The sequence below is a fragment of the Marmota monax genome, unplaced genomic scaffold, assembly GCF_021218885.2.
Source record: "Marmota monax isolate L192 unplaced genomic scaffold, Marmota_monax_Labrador192_F-V1.1 WCK01_AAM20220418_F8-fsc00024, whole genome shotgun sequence".
In the NCBI taxonomy this organism is placed as follows: Eukaryota; Metazoa; Chordata; class Mammalia; order Rodentia; family Sciuridae; genus Marmota; species Marmota monax.
This window is the reverse complement of record NW_026695224.1, coordinates 17,420,164-17,438,390: the sequence shown is the minus strand read 5'-3', so window position 1 is coordinate 17,438,390 and position 18,227 is coordinate 17,420,164.

Here is an 18,227-nt window from a genome sequence, read left to right as displayed (position 1 = left end):
GATAAATGTCATGCTTATAACTCTTATGATCCTACTGTCACTCTGAATCATCTCTAACAGAGACACTGGACAAAGAACTTAAATAATTTGACAAAAGCTGCAACCTCTATTGTGGCTCAGATGCAAATCCATAGGTAGTTCTTTTTGTATTGCACTTAGGCCATTCCCAGGAAGCCAGTGTAATAAAGCAATGATATCCCAAATACATGTCCCTGCACCTGGGCATGAAGGAAACAGGACTAGGTAGGACTTCCAGAAGTCAAACGTTTCCTTTGCTACTGAGTCTTAAGACAAGCCAGGGTTCCATTTCTTGGTTTTCTCATCTGTAAAATGTAGGAGGTAGAGATACAAATCCCTGTGTTTCTCTCATGCTCTATAAAGTAATTATAATACCACTAGCCAGGTTTTGAGAAGAAACAAGAAAATCTCAGGAGACAGAAGAGAAAAGCATATTCATGCAGTGCACAATCTGAAAGAAACAGTAATGCTGAAAATGGATTGTGTGCATGAATTGCCTCAGAAACCGGTGATTACACAAACTTGGGTTTCCCCAACCTCTGAGTTTGCTCCATGCTCACCCAGGGAATGCCAAAAATAAGAGCCAAACTTTCTCCAGGAGCAACAGGAGAGAAAGATAGAAACTGGATCTTGGACACACCTCTTCCCCTCTAGACTGAGCCAGGATCCACCCAGGAGATGTGGCCAAGAGGGTTAGACAGTTGGAGCCAGATCCCTGCCCTTTCCGTTAGCATGGCAGCTCCTTGAGATCACATTAGGCATAGCTGGTTAAAGAAAAAGAACAACAACAACAAAAAAAAAACTCCCTAAAAAACTAGTATCATACTCTGTGGGCAATAAATTACCCTGAAAAGTAGGTAGAAAAAGTAGACACTTATTTTTCAAGGGAGAAAATTGAGTCTCAGGAAAGTCAGACAACAAGTTCAAGGTCAAACAGTCTGCAAGAGATATTTAAGCCATGTTCATTCTGGATCTAAAACCTGCATTTTTTTTTTTTGCTGCGATCCCTAATTTTGGATGCTTTCAGAATGTCTGGTTGACATCTCTGGCCTGAGCGTGGGGACATTTGTGTCCCATTTGCAGTTTTCATAGATTTTCTCCCTGTGCAAAGGCAACATTTGCCTCTGACACAAAGGAGTCACACGGGAAATTCCAGCATCTCTTGTTCCAGGGTCGGTATGAGTCATTTTCTTCTACCATTCTGGTTCTTTCATGGGAAGATTGGGGCTCAGGATAAATTCTCTCTCATTTTGGAATACAAATATTTTCATTTGATAGCAGAATCAGTCACATCAATTGTTACTTAGCAGACAACAGGAAAAATAATCAGGAAATAAGTTGAAAATAATCATTTGAATAACTGAATGCATAACTTCCGTTCGTCAAGTCCTTACTCTGGTGTCAGTTTGTCCATCTGGGACAAGGATGTGTGATGATGTGATCCCTTGATCCTTTCATCTGTAGCTGTCTATGACTGCAAGACCCTAAGCAACTTAGTGAGACTCTGTCTCTGAATAAAATATAAAACAGGGTTGGGGATATTGCTCAGTGGTTAAGTGCCTCTGGATACAAAATTAAATAGATAGATATGTAGATAGATAACCTGTGGTGAATAAACCAACCTTGTTGGGCACTGTCACCATTAATTATTAAATATTGGGTGTGAAATTCCACCTTCCTCAGCAAATAAAAAAAATAAATCTTATCAAACAACATCTTAAAAATCAGAACTTAGTAGTTAACCATCACAATAACTATCATTTTATTAAGCACTTAATAGATTCCAGATACTTTGTTAGATGTTTTACATGAGTTTTCTTATTTAATCTCTCTCAATCTTAGGAATTATATTTTTCTATGATTCCCATTCAACATATGGGAAAACCAAGGCTCAGAAAGGCTAAGCAACCAGGGTAACACAACTAGGAAGTGTTGGAGTTGATATTGAAAGTCAACTTGGCCTGCCGCTCCTAGGACTACTCTTCAAAATATTCTGTCTTTGGAAGTGACCTTAAAAGTTGCATGCTTTCAGGATTAAAAGGCTTTCTCTTCCTTGGTGTGTTGTTTCCCATTGGAATTAAATTATCTATTGCCTCTTTACACTTGACTTTGGCCAAGTTTGCAAGTTGTCACATACACTGATCTGTGATTTTGCAGGTCTGGCTCTAGCACCAAGTGAGAGAAGCACTGGCTGGGGTACTCTTTCAGAAGTTGGGGTCAAGTCCCCCTTGACAACTCCAGCTGCTGGAGAGATAGAACCTCAGACTTAGGCTGAACTACCTAAGAGACAGGAGGAACCATCCTGGAAAGACCCAGATGACAACAAAGATCTAAATCCTGTAGGTTTGATTTACTAATAGCTACAGCAACATGTGACTATATAAAGTTCAGGAGGAAGGAAGGAGGAAGGGTGACCAATTTTATTTACAACATATTGTTCAGAACTGTGTGACATGACCACCAAGTTCCAGTGGAGACTGGGAAATATCTGCACAGGAGATGAAGTTAATAAAGTGATTGGAAGGGGTTTGGAGTGAACCAAACCATATTTTCTGCACCTCTCCTTGACAGGTACCTTGATAAGATCCTCAAATAAGGAATGATGGCATCCATGTGTAAACACACCCAACTCAAGGAAAAATCAGGAAATGGAATGCGAAGGGGAGGCAGGAAGGTTTGCATTTATCAACATGACCAGAGTGTGTCTGATAATGACACGACTGGGTTGACATATCTCCAATCTGAATACAAGCTTGAATATGAATCTGCACACAGAATGATCCGTCACTGGAAACAGATGCCTAACTCAATCTCTGACATGAAGAAAGGTCAGGAAAAATTGACGTGTTTTATTCCATGTTGCACAGAATATACTAAGTTCTCAGATCCTACCTCAGACGGAATATAATTTGCACCGAAAGCAGAAAAGAGAAGTTTAAGGCAGTTTATAGGGGGTCTCTTTTGTGGAAGTGACTCAGAGGACTTATCTCGTTTCATCCTCTCAGAGGTATCCCTGATGTGATGGATGGTTACTTATCTACCTCTTCCAAAAGCCTAGGTTTCACTAAGCTACCTTCTTACATTCAGGCTGGAGTTCCATATGTCTGGAATAACAGGTAGGTGGATGTTGGTCAGGCAGCAAGAAGGTTCTACAGTTGAAATGACTAAATTATCATTTAGTTTATGTGTTAGTATCCTATAAACATGGTGGGTATGAATTTCCAAGATCTGGCCAGCTGTGGATGTCATCATAAAACCAAAGACAGTTCCTTGGAGCTGGCTGGCTCCATCGGGTGGCATGTCCTCCTGTACACACACACACACACACACACACACACACAGACACACACACTCTCACATTTGGTGATTTTGTCTGCATGGCCCCTAGGTGTTAGGGGAATTTGTGTGTATCATGCTCCCTAGATGATAGGTCTCTATAACTGGTTCCTGTTCTAATGGCAGCAGGAAAAAAAAAATCAGGCTCAGTGAGGGAAGAAAAATCTTCCTTATGGTAGCACTATTTGGGTAGCACTGCATTCTCCCTCCCTTGACATAAAAATGCATTGTTAGAATTCTGTTGAAAGATTCCCATGTCATAAGGGGAATGAACTTTTGTCTGTGGGTTTCTAGGGTTCCCCAAAGTTTTGTTTTTTTTTAACCTTCATAATCTTTGAGCCAATGCAAACTTTAAGAGCAATGACAGGTGTATGTGTGTCCATTCAATGACTCATTCAGTAGTTCTTTTATTTATTTAGCTAATAAGTATGTGCATATAACTCACCATGGGTCATGATATGTGAAAAGGGCAGAAAAAAAACAGGGAGAACCACTGAGTCCCCTCCTTCCCTTGGGCAGTTTATAGTGGAATTTGGTGGTGATATATGGTGTGTACTTGGTACAGGGAAACTGGCATACATGCATTAGCCCAAATTGAAAGAAAACTTGCTATTGTGAAAGTGTCTGAAAATTTTAAGTAAAGAAAAGGCATTTATCATCAACTCTAAAACTCCCCAGATACTTAAAAAAAGCTCATCAAAACTATATTTTTACACAGAATAATCCCAGTATAGTTATTCAGATGAAGATGTGTGTATGTGGGCATATGTCTTATTCAAGAAAACTCAGGTCATCAGAGCTAAAAATACTCATAGGTAAGTCATCAGATCTACTATTCCCATGTATCATGGAGGGAAACTGAGACCAGAGAATGTGGAATACCTTGTCCAAAGACCCACCGTGTTTTTTTGGTTTGTTTGTTTGTTTGTTTGTTTGTTTTGGCATCTAATGCAGGAATTAGGTGCTTTTCCTGTTTTGTCTTATGTGATGTCAACTTGGTTTAATATATATTTTTTTAATTTTAGACTAATAATACTATTGTTAACATGCATGAAGTATTTACCACATACTAGATAACTCCCAAGGTACTTCAAGCACTTGCCCCATTGAATCCCCAAAATAAACTTAGATAGTAGCTGTTAAGTCTCCATTTTACATAGGCAGACTAAAATACAAGAAGTGACAAACTTTGTCGAGGCCTAGAACCAAATGGTGGCAGATGCAGGATATGAAATCTCATCTGTCTGAGCCTAAAAGTCATCGTGAAGCATTTCCTTCAAGACCTTCTTGTATGCTATGGTTGACTGCTTGTCCCCAGTCCTCCACACCAGAATCATGAAAAATAAAACCGCAGTCTTAGATCTCAGCTTAACGCATGCTAACACTTGTTCTCAGAGTCTTAGTGAGTAGAGAAGGAGGTTGGCTGATGCTGGGTGTCACTCCCATCCTCCTCTCCCCGGGATAAGTGCCCTTGCTGCCAACTGAAATAACCTTGAGCAACTGGAGCAGAGATAACTAATCTCAGGGCGAGACCCACCCCACTGGAGACTTCCACAGCGTTGCCATAGCAAGACAGCAGCTGTGATAAGGAGCTGGGAAAATCTTTCCCAGCGAGGACTACGCCCAACTCAGACAGTGGACATAGACCAGAATCAGCCCTAGAGCTCATGCAGGGTGGGAGTACAGCTTAGTTCCCAGGGTGTGAGGCCTTTCCAAAGGGCACCTGAAATGTGGATGAGACTTAGTTTTTGCAAAGCCAGCTATGTGGGGTTAGGAGGGGCCCTGGTCCCTTTTAGATTTAGCACCTGTCACCCTCTCTCACTTTCTGTTCCTCCAATACCTCATCCCCTTTTGTCCACCACAAAGAACTGCACTTACAAGTCCCAGATATTCCAGCCCATTTCTTAGCACTGTGTTATTGGCAGTAGTTTCTTTTACCATTTTTCTTATCCCCCCCACCCTTTTTTTAAACTAGAGAATGCCTATTCATTCTTCAAGATTGCTCATATGTGGTACTTTAACTAGGATGATCTCCATAATCCACCATCCACACACCCCACCTCATCCAGATGAGAATGTTTTCAGTTCCTCTCTCTCTCGAGGGTAGTCACAAAACCTTCTGAATATGTGTATATTAACACTCCCCATATCATATTAAAATTGTTTTTGTATTCCTTAATGCATTACTGCCTTTTCCAGAGCAGAGACTATGCTATATTCTTTGTATTTAACAAGATGAATTAAAATAAACATTACACTGCAGATTCTCAATAAATGCTCAATGGATGAATATGTGGATATATAAATAAACAAACTGATGAGCTCAGATTAATTTCTCAAAGAAATCCTGGCTTCGTAAATGGAGCCAGAAAGAATTCATCTTTCATGCCTCTGCTAGGGGCCTGGTCCATGGTATCAGGCATAGAAAGAATAGTTCCTGATCACTGTGATGAAAGGCCAGAGGGAGAATTCAACTCCACATCACTTTATACACATGGGAAACTGAGGTTCTGGGAGGGGAGATGACTCTTAAGTCACCCTCCTTCTCAGGACTGGAGGACCTTCCAGTGGGCATGAGGCCTAGCCCTTTTCCATTAATCAAGCAGGTGATATTACCACCATTTTTCATATGAAACAAGCATGTTATTTTTCCAAGTGTTTACTGAGCCTTATGATAGGCCAGGCCCTATGTTAGAGCTGAGGTCTGGTGATCCCTGCACTTGAGGGCTTACAGACCAGGTAGGAGAGGAGACAGATGACTGATCAGCCGTCCAGGTTGTGTGAAAGGTGGGTACTGCACAAGGGACTGGGACTCAGGAAGTGCCAGTTAGAACTCAGGGGACTCTGGACTTGCACCAATGGACCCCTCCTTGATTGAGTAATGGCTGCCTATTTGCTTGGTAAGTCCCATCTCCACTTATGCATTCAATCTCCCCACTGCCAGGCCTGTTCAGGGTATTTTACATACTCTGCCATTTAAAATCCTCTGATTGCTCCTAAACTTGAGTTTGAACACCTCCATTTAAACAGATGAGGAGACTGAGGCTCTAAGCAGATAGATATAAACAAAGTGCACATTGTAAGGAATTGAGACCCTGGTCTGTCACTGTCTAGCTCTGCACCTTCCAATCTGCCATGACTTGCTTAGTTACATGTTTTGTGCCCCAGAGATAAATGTTGATATATTAGCATCTCCCTAATTTCCATGAAATCTCTACATTTCCAAGACTCACTGGTCATCTACCATGAGCAGACATTGGTCCTGGGCTCTAAAAAGAGCTGTGGGGAAGACCAAGAAACTCTAAATTCCAGACGGTCAACAGTTCTTAGTAGGCAAGAGAAATAGACACAGAAATCAAGAAAATATATGAAGTTAAGGAGGAAGAAGAAAGAGACTCTGAGGGATTGTGGGAGAGGTGAAGGGAAGTGACTTGGTCTCCCTGGGAGGTCAGAGAGGGGATGCTAGCTTCTAGGTATCTAATTCAGAGTAACAACCACATTTTCCTGGTGAGCACATAAGTGCAACACTGGATGCATTGGGTAGATTTAACAAGACTGAGATGTTGGCAGCTGCTGTATTTTCAAAGGTCCTGCCCCTAACTCTGAACAACTGAACTGTATTCAAGAATTGGGGAAACTTAGCATTTACTAGTCCGGTGACAAATGGTAGTCTCAAACCCAGATACACATTGAAAGATTTTGGGGAGCTTTAAAAAATATACCAATTCCATGGTCACTTCAGATCCATTTAATCAGAATCATAGCAGAGGGGTCACTGGTTGGTAGCTTTAAAAAGCTACATACAAACCCCTTATTGTGATCTTAATCTGCAGCCATATGGGAAACATACTACTGTGTGTGGACAAACACCCACATTTTATGGCCTTAAAGCTATAGACATACCAGAAGAAAAACCATCCCTAAAATAATTGTTAATTTGTTTTCCTGCCCCTCTCTCATCTTAGGGTATTTTTTTCCTATGGAGGGACCAAGTCTGGTCTCTTTGTCTTCTGTCCTGACTTCAGAGGCCTCAGGTGAGGCTGGTACTGGTACAAACAAGAGAGACACTTTTAACTGAAGTTCATTAGGTTGGAAATTTCCAGAAGTAGAGACCATAAAGATTGTCATTTTTCTCAGCATGAAGGTTCCTCAGAAGACTAGGAAGGGAATCATCATATAACCCTGCTATACCACTCCTTGGTATTTATCCAAAATAAGTAAAGTCAGTCCACTACACTGATACGTGCGTACCCATGTTTATAGCAGCACGATTCACAATAGCCAAGTTACAGAACCAGCCGAGGTGCCCATCAACAGATGAATGGGTAAAGAAAATGTGATATATATATATATATATATATATATATATATATATATATATACACACACACACACACACACACAATGAGGTTCTATTCAGCCCTGAAGAAGAACAAAATTATTTCACTAGCAGGACAATAGATGAACTTGGAGACCACCATATGAAAGTGATGTGGCTCAGAGGTAGAGCGCTTGCCTAGCACGTGCAAGGCCCTGGGTTCCATCTCCAGCATCACATAAAAATAAGCAAAATAAAGTTATTGTGTCCAACCACAACTAAAAACAATAAAATATTTTTTTAAAAAAGTCAAGAGCTGTGTGTTTTCCCTTGTATGTGGAATCTAGAAAGGAAGAAAAGGATTTTATGAAAAATAGAGGAGAGACCACATGTAGAATACAAGAAGGGGATTGTGAGGAAGAAGGAGAGAGGGCAAGGGGAGGTACTCAGGAATGAATTTGACTAAATTATGTTACTTGCATAAGTATGTCACAGTGAATCCCACTAGTGTGTGTGTGTGTATGTGTGTGTGTATATATATATATATATATATATATATATATATGTATGTATATATATATATATATACACACACACACACATACATAGTGTGTTTATATGTATGTATATATACTCAATATGTACTAATATAAATGTTTTTAAAAGAGTGAAAAATTAAGGATGGTGATTTGGTCTGGTGAGTTTTGTCCTTCCGGTTTTTTTTTTTTTTTTGCAGATTTGCTCAGCATGTCAACATTAAATGGCCCTTCCTGTATGTCTGCATTTCTCAGCCCCTTTTATCCTCTGAAGTCTCATTCCAAAACCGTACTTGCATGATGCCTTTCCAAATGATCCTGCAGGAACTGCATCTCTTCTTGTATACACAATTTAGAGTCCCAGTTAGAGTGTGCTGCTCTCTATTACCTTGAGAGCACACTGCTACTTGCAAGAGTTGATGAGCAACTTGAAGGTGGGTATTTGCCTTATTATTCCTGCCCTTTCTTCCATAGTGCCCAGTACAGTGCTTGTCACATACTATGTATCCTGAAATTATTCATTTTAATACCTGTCTGAATAAGCAAATATGTATCATGGGTAAGTGATCAGTAGACTTTGGGATTCATTTTTCAAATAAAAAACAAAGGGACAGTCACACAGATTTTAAGTGTATATGTATTCCAAGCATTCAGTGTAGGAGAAAAATCACTAATCAGCCTTCTTTCTCTTATCCTTTGTAGACAACATTCTAATATATATTTTTTTCTTACTGTAATAGAGAATGAAGATAAAACCACAGATCTGAATATATTTGGATAATTACATTTTTCACATTGCTTAGCATTTAGGATTGACAACTACTGATTATCTAAGGCACTTTGTATCTTTAAAAATAATTCACAACACAAAAGTGATAATTGGATCTAATTGCAAAACCAGTTGATATGGTCACAGCACACTCTTAAGGGACCTCAGTTTCCCTATCCATAAGATAAAGAGGGCTAGATAGATTAATGTTCCTTAGTATTTGTTCCCTTAAGACTCATATCACAACTCCTTCCAGGTTCATTCATTCATATGGTAAATATTTGATAAGAAGCTACCAGAGTCAAAACACCTGCTGGAAAGGAGGTAGACATTTGTCAGTAATAATATAAACTGATGTGCTGTTTTCTCTGCCTGGTAAGTCAAGGTGTTCTGATGGAGTATAGTGTGGAGACTTGAGCTAGTCAAAGAGGTCAGAAATAAAACAAAATGGGAAAAACCTCTTCTTGGGATACGTCTTAATCTGAATGCTCCAGAGATACAGAACCACCAATGGAATGTGGAGAGGAGATACTTATTTTAAGGAATTTGCTCAGGCAATTATAGAGATTGGCAAGTCAGAAATCTGCAGGGTAGGCCGGCAGGCTAGGGACCAGTGAAGAACATTTCAAGTCCAAAGGCAGTCTGGAGGCAGAATTTATTTTTTCTTCAGTTGATCTAGGCTGGTTGGCTGTCAGGCTTTCTTTTCTTTTTCTTGCTTTCCTTAAACTTTTCAAATGACTAGATAAGGCCCATCACATTATGGAAGTTGATCTGGTTTACTCAAAAGTCTACTGATTTCAATGTGAATCTCTTCTACAATTTTTTTTTTTCCCCAGTAACATCAAGACTGGTATTTGACCAAATATTTTAGTGCAATGGCTTAGCCAAGTTGATATACAAAATTAATGATCACAGGGTACATATAAAGGACAACAGGAGGCATTGAAACTCTTGAAAATGACTTGAAAGAGGATGAGATCGGAGACCTAGGGCAGGGATGTGGCCACACAAGGTCTCTTGATTTATTCTTGGTTGTGTATTTTTCACCTACAAGTAGTATAACGGCTTTCAGGGGGTGAAGCAGAGTTTATATGTGGTCAGACACACTTCCCAAAGTGGCCATACTGTGAGGCCACGTTATGCCACATGGGGAGACTTTTCTGTTAAGTGGAACCCAAGGAGCCTGTGGGAGTAAGGTCATAGTGAGACAGAACAGAGGTGCCATGGGCAGAGAAGAGGCCCAGAGCATGAAGATAGAAGCACCAGGTGGTGGATTTGACGGGCAGAATGAGTAACTAACATTCCCAGTCTCCATGCCGAAGGTCTCACATCCTGACAAAACTCTCAGACCCAGAAAATGGAGAGTGGTTCACCTGAAGGGTAGAGTCGATGAGATTTAGGTTCCTGAGTGCATTGGGATCTTCCTGAATTCTCTCTAATTTGCTAAGTGATGTGTTTTATAGGAGGGCTTATATTATGAATCCTTGGTGAATGTGTGAAACTTGCTGGACAAAATGCTAAATGTTTTATCCCATATTCTCTTATTCTGGCAATGTCTGCAAAGGGACATTCTCAGAAGTCCATTCTGAGACCAGAAGTATCAAGCGACAAAGCCTTTCCACGTCCAGTACAAATTACAAATTCCTTTGATTTCATTAAACTGAACAATCTCTACATCGACCCCATTATGGGGAGCATTAAATTCATTTATTTTGCACATGTTTAGTGTTCTGGGAGTATTAAAGGCAATATCTATTTACCTTCACTCAGTGAAGAACAACTCAGTGAAGGATTTTCTTTATCTTATATTGTCCCATTGGTGTGTTCTGGCATGTGCTTTGTCTCTCAGATGTAAAAAGGACATTCAACATTAATGTAATACTATTGTTTAATTGACAGTTTATGGAAAAATTTCATCATTGTTCCCAACAATCTCATTTATACCACCACTCCTGCACCTGCAGGAGCCATAAACCTTCTCATATACTAATTTATGTATTCATTTAATTGTTAATTTTTATTAAGTTTTTTATAAGAAAGTTCTTTATTATAAATTATGCTCCCCAACGAATGAGAACATAGAAATGAAAAAGAAGCATAAATTCACTACCTGAGCTCAAGAACAGCTTCATTCCATTCCTTTTTAAAAATATTTCAATACCTCTATATAAATTGCTGTATTGTAAAAAAATCCTATACACCATTGAACAGATTGCTTATCTAACCTCATATCTTGATCTTCATCTCTCAACTTTGGAACTCTAATTTAATTTCCTGTGTGAAGAAGTGCCTGTGATATATGTGAAAACCTAGACTGAACAGTACCTGGGTTAGATGGGATCATGTGAGGTGGACCAAACAGAGGTCCAACATTTGCTTTTTCCGGACAGTTGAGTTCTCACCAGGTAAGCATCATTTGAGAACAAATTCTAAAGGAGATACTTTATAAGAGTAACTCAGATCATGGACAAGTTTCATGAAATCTTCAAATTAAACTCTTGTTTCTATGTTTGTATATTTGTTTATTTTCCAAGAAAATGCAGACTTTCTCCATATTTTGGGGAATGTCTGAGGATAAATTTTTTATTATTTTTCCTATCCATGATTATCCATTTTTCTGGTAATAGAGCATCCAAAGATGTCTCAGGGAAACAATCATTCTACATATTCAGTCCATTGGTTTGAAGAGAGTCCACTCTTCTTCTAGGGGAGACTCTGATGGTCCTAAGGCTATTGATGCTTTCTATTTTCCTTGTCTTCATGCTTGAATCACACTGGCCAGGTGTCCAAACCCAGAAAAAAAATGAGATTTATGCAGAGTATGAACAGAAAGCTTTATTTTATTTTATTTTAGATGGACTCTCCAGATCTCGTGTGCTCATCTGTGATTTAGAACAGAAACTCACAGCTCAAGGCAGGACTGACAGATGAATGGGAGACCTTGAGTTCTAATGATATCAAGCTTGATTCTGGAACCAGCCAGGCTCGAATCTACATTCTGTGGATCTGTACCTGGACTTCTCAGTTCATTGAACCAATGGATTTGTGTTTCACTTAAAGCAGTTTGGGTTGGTATTTCTGTCATTCATCAAATGAGTAATCTAAGATACATGAAGAAAATAAAGTTAAGACACACTGAATTTCAATTTCTTCATTTTCACATGCCGAGGTGTTTAAATCTGAAAAGGGACACTGACTTGGCCAAAGTCAACTTAGAGATGGAACCAATATGCAGAGTCTCCTATCCAGCATAATGCTCTTATTGAATGCCAGATATTTTTTTTAATTTCAAAGGAAGATCAATAATAGTACAAGAAGTATTTTCTAGTTACTTCTGTATGTCTATAATGTACAGGGATCACTATTGAAGGCTCTGAACATCCAGGAAATATACTACATGCATTAAAATATTAGAAATGACATAATTTGAATTTTAAATGTCTTCTTTTTAAAAATTAATTTTATTAGTTTTAATTAGTTATACATGACAGTAGAATGAACTTATACATTTTGATATATCATATATATATATGGGATACAATTTCTCATTTTTCTGAGTGTACATGTTGCAGAATCATATTGGTCATATAGTCACATAGATACGTAAAGTAATAATGTCTTTCATTTTACTATATTTCCTACCCCCCACATACCTTCCCCTCCCCTCCCATCACTTCCCTCTACCTGAACTAAGGTAACATTATTCTTCTCTACAACCCTCCACCTTATTGTGAAATGTCTTCTTTGTACTCAGAAAGTTTTCTTAAAAAGAAAAATTCTTTCTACTCTTTAGAGCCCAATCCAGAGTAAATGAGTTTGTGCCCCATATTTTAAAGTAAAAATTGTTTTAAGGAAATTCAGTCATTTCCTCATGTCTTTGGAAAGATCCAGGGATTTTCAGGCAGTAGACTTGGTTATGAATGGAGCACCAAGCAGCACCAAGTCTACAATACACCCTGCAATGTGGCTCTTTTGGGGCAGTTTTCCACTCACGAGTCTCAGGAGCTTCCCAGTTGCTGGTGCCATGACTTCTTTTGGACTCCAAGAACTTCATGTTCTTTGTAATCTGGAAAACCTCATTAGGTGCATGACTCAAAACGACTTATTGGAAGATCTTCAAGGACAGAAAAATGGACTGCATTTTTCAACACAGGTAGCCTACATTGTCACACACTGATAGAAGTTTAGAATCAGAATGCTTGGAGGATTCTAACAAATATAACCTTTTTATTTATCCAGAGATGGAAACAGGAATTGGAAAATAACAGTGATTTCTATGAGGGACACTGTGAGGGAGGGGGAAACTAGGGTGCTTTGTCTTCTGTGTTGGTCTTTCAGGGAACTGGTATCATTTTTCACTTCTTCCCCATGAATTTACTAAAAAAAAGATTTCCTCTGCTTTCTGAAGTCACAGGGTACATTGAACTGTCACAACCTCTTGGGTGATTAGTTTAAGAATTATCATCAGTTCTTATCACAACCCTTTGAAAGAAAATTTAGCTACTAAAGATTATAACCATTTTTCAGTCCTGTACTCCTAAGACAGTGAGAGTACCATTTGGAATGGCACAGCCCCAGTATCCTACCAAGATTTCATGACTCAATCTCTAGGGACTGACATTGGCAGCATCCACAACTGGTTTATTGTGATTCATTAGACTGGTCTATAGTCAGGCATCCTTGGTACTGGTCACCCACACTACAGCGGTCCTTTTGGGACATTCTCTGTTGCTGTTTCTGATTAAAATTCTCCATTCTACCTTGCTGTTACTTTAAACAGCAGGGTTGCAAATTCAAGCCATAGCTTGCAAATGCTGTGGCTATGGGTCTTCCTTTGTTTACCTAGTTATGTTTGAGTTTGACTAAAAACATGTATACACACTGAAAGGAGTTGCAGGTGATAATTTGAACGTGCAAATTCTATTTGTTTAACACAACTTTGCCTAGCACTGCCTTTCTGAACAACTGATTCCCAAATCTCGGGGGCTGTAGTAGCCCTGGGTTTTAGGGATTCAGACAGGTGCTACCTGAGCTTCTTCTTTCCTCCGAGTTCCTTCCATCCTCATCTGGCCGTTGCTGTGAGTGTCATTTTCACAACTATAAACAGCTCCTTTCAAACGTTCTTTCCAGGTGTATTGGTAAAAGGCCAAAACAAGGATGTGGAAGAGAAACACAAAATAGAATGACTTTTGAAAGTTTTTGCTGGGATCAAAGACTTGAGTCCATTTCCAGGATGGTGTTGACTAGATGCTTTTAAGGGCAAAACCACTAGTCTCAATCTTGAGTTTCCAGTTCTTTATCAACAGTAAAGATTATTGGCAGATTTTTGTTCAGGTTGAAATAACTGATTTTTAGGAAAAAAAATTAAATTCTACTACTTCAAACCAAGACATAATTCTAAAGGTGTCAGTCTCTTCTCTCTCATTTCAGAGTAACTGCGCAAAGTATGTCCTGTGTCTAGAGGATTGGATAGTAGGAATTATCAGCAACTGGTGAAGATCAGTATATCCCTGAAGGGCCATATTAAAAACAAGACACGGGGGACAAGCATTAGATCTCAGCTGAGGAAGCATTAAGAGATGGCAAGAGTCTAGAGTATACTTTCTGCTCTATTTGCTATGTCCTTGACCTTGGAGAAATGGCTGCAGGCCTCCAGCCCCCTCAGCAAAGCAATGGGCTTAGATTTGTTTCCCATATCTCTTTAGATAGCAGCCATTGGTGAGTGATTCTACTAGGCTTGGACTGACAGAAGACATCTTTCTGCAACAGTGGGAGAGAAAGGAATATGGGGCTAAGGTCTGATAGTGAAGCAAAAGTCAAATGAGTTGAAGACCCAGCTTAGATAGAGACTGTCACACTCAAAAGAATCACAAAGGTCAAACACTGGGATGTCCAAGTTGGAGACAATGGGAACACTCCATACCAGTAGGAAGAGCCTGCAACACATTCATGTGGGCTGTGGAGGTTGTTTCTGTGATAGTCACAGTATATTAGCAGTGGGTGCGTCATTGAGTTCCCAGAAGAGAGGCAGACCCTTATCAGCATCTGGTATGAGGTAGGATTATCAGGTAAAGTCCAGCACTGGAACTGGAAAATTCCTTGAAAGACACAGTCAAACAGAACCAGAGGAAAAAGTCAAATACAACTGACTTGTGATTTGGGAGGTCAGGGAGAGATGGTGGAGGCATTGACACAGTGTTGGCGAGCTACAGATAAAGGAGTGTGGCTTTTCTCCTCTGCAAAATTTGCCATTGGCTCCATTCAAAGCCACATTCCTGGATGCTTGGCTACTCTGTGATTTGCTCCCCCTCTGGAAGAAACCTCCTTGTCTTCCACCCTTCTCCTCTGTGTGTCTGGTATCCCTCCTCAGCCAGCACTTCCAGCGCTTAAGGGTTTGATTGCCCTGTGATTAAGGAGGTTTGTTGGGACCTAACATACTGAGAAGAGGGTGGGAAGAAGACAATAAATATTTAATGAGAATTTTGCTTCTGGGCCTTCTTCTTAGAGGGGAAAATGGAAATCAAAAGTCTTCACTGGAACCCCCTGTCGTTGGAGGACAAAGAAATGTTCTCTCACTGCTGTGAAAATGAGCTGCTGGCACCTCAGCAAGGGGCCCCTGTGAGAGGGGGGAGTCCTTAATGAATCACAGAGCAAAAAGCTCTTTCCTGGAAGGAATTATCCCCAGTGCTTTCTCTAATAACACTCCCAGGCCTCAGCCTGATGGATGAGGAGTTATGGCTTGGGAGTGGAGGCTCCTGGGTTATAAGGTTGAGATTTATGCAGCATCCCCCACCACGGCTCCTCCACCATGCAGAAAGGAGAGCCACCCAGCTGGGTTCTCCATTTTTCTGGTTGGGACCTCAGATAACACAGAGACCGGCCCAAGAAGAAAATTTTCTCAGAGGAAAACTGAGGCATTATGAGCAGCTAGATTTGTGGCTTTGGATCAGTCTATGTTTAGCTGGACTCTCTGTACCTTTAATTTTCAAACCTGTAAAACAAATAATAATACTAGTGCATAGGGGTTTTAATAAAACAATATATTAAAAACCATTTAGAATGATCGACATACAGTAATTATAAATGCTGAACTATTGTTTTTATTATCATGCTTGTGGTGGTAATTCTGGAGGAAGGTGGAAATTAAAACTGAAGGACTGGATAATAGCTGCTGTGGAAGGGCAGGAATGTGGCTGATGCAGAGAAGATTCTAGGTCTTGGTAGTATCAGCAGGCAGGTAAAGATTGCTTATCAAGCTCATAGGATTTGTTATTCATTATTTTACTTATCCTCACAGTAGGCAGATAAAGTCATCACCATCACTGTCATGTTTGTCACCATGACCATCACCACCACCATCACCACTTCCCCCCATCATCACCATCACCACCATCATCACCTCCAACATCATCATTATCTCCACCATCCTCACCTCCATCACCATGGTCACCTCCACCACCATTATCACCTCCACCATCATCATCACCACCACCATCATCACCTCCACCATCATCATTATCTCTGCCACCATCAACCCCACCACCATCTTCATAATGAAAGATGGAAATCAAATCCAGGTCTGAATTACATAAAAATTGGTGTTTGTTCTTCCTCCCACAGTCATCTCTAATACAGGCAAAGATCTGCCAGTTAATTGAGGCAACCATGGCAATCCTTTCTCACTGTTCTTGGATCATGCCAGAATGATTTCAGATGTGGCATTCAGAGTAGCAGGCATGACCTGATTAGAAGGAATAGGTAAAGGGGAAATGAGGACGTTCCCAAGGGAGAGAGTAGATCCTCTCAGAGAGGAGAAAGACAGCACACCCAGCCTGCCCCCCCCCAATTTTATTGGAGGTTCAAGGAAAGTTTCCAGAGTCTAGCCCAGGTCCATTTTTTTTTTATTTTGACTTAGAGCATAGTAACTCCAGGGATTGCTTCTAAGAGAGGATGGTGTGGTACTGACAATATTAAAGCTTAAGGAAATTGAATCCTCTATTTTTGCCTCAGTTCCTGCCTCCTTAACTGTTTATTACCCTTTGGATAACTGCAGCAAACTTTCTGTGTAAGGGTCTTGATATTTTGGTTGCCAGGTGATTGGGAATTGTGACATAGGTTCAGTGGTAAGGGAGGGTCCAGGCCATGTGGTAGGGTGTTTTGTAATTTTGAAACAATAGTTTTCCTTAAGGGGAAGTAAGAGTGGATTGGGGAGGTTTTGACATACTAAGGTGGCAACCTCCAGGTGCTTGCGTATCAGATAAGGGTGACCGAGCAGGGGCTCACCCATTCATGGCTGACCAGCTACCTAACAATCTCTATTTGCCTTTCTCACGTCTTTCATGCATTCTGACTATGGGATTCCTGGAAGGTAGGCCCCACAGCCTCTCATGTGCTCCTGTCTCCACCCTTGGGTCCCTTCAGCTACTGACACTGATAATGATGACCAGAAGCTTTGATTCTGTTCTTCCCCTGAGATAATCCTGTCCAGATTTATTGCTACAGCTGGACCAGAAGATGATTTATGGACATGGCCCCATCTCTCCATGACATTGGGAAACTGGGCATCAGATCCTCTCTTGACCTTCCCCTTGTTTCTCAAAAGTGACACCATCTCTGGCATCAGTGCCTCAGTTTCCCTTCTACATAGTTCTGTTCCTATCAAAATAGGAATACTGCAAACTATGCCTCTTACTAAAACCCCAGGTGTCTGGATTTTGTATATCACTGACAAGTTTCTTCCTGGAAGCTTATTCAAAAAGGTCTGCAATTTTGACTTTACCACCTATCTTGCTACTTGCTACAAAGCCTGAACTGAGACCCCTAATCTGAGAGTCTCTGTGACAGGCATGCTTCTCAGGCCACCAAGAATGATAATACTTGAATAACAAGAATTATGCTTCATCCTACTGCTTCTGATTTCAAAGCCAGATTTTCAAGAGAAATAATGGGTCAGTTGACTTGCTTTCCTCTCTTTTTTTTTCAGATTTAGATGAAGATGAGGGCATATTTAGTGACAAAATATGTTCTTCAAAATATGATTTTCCTCCAAATCCTTAATCTGGCTTCCCTTTTCCTTTTTCAAACAGTCTCCTTGTGTTCCATCTCCACGGGCACAATGCCACTCAACCTGATTTTCCAAGACTCCCCGCAACAAGGTGAGTCCATGCTAATCTTATCACTCCCAGGTCACAGGAAATAACCAAATGCTCTGGAAAGATGCGCACATGCTTATTTTCCAGAAAGTTCCCCC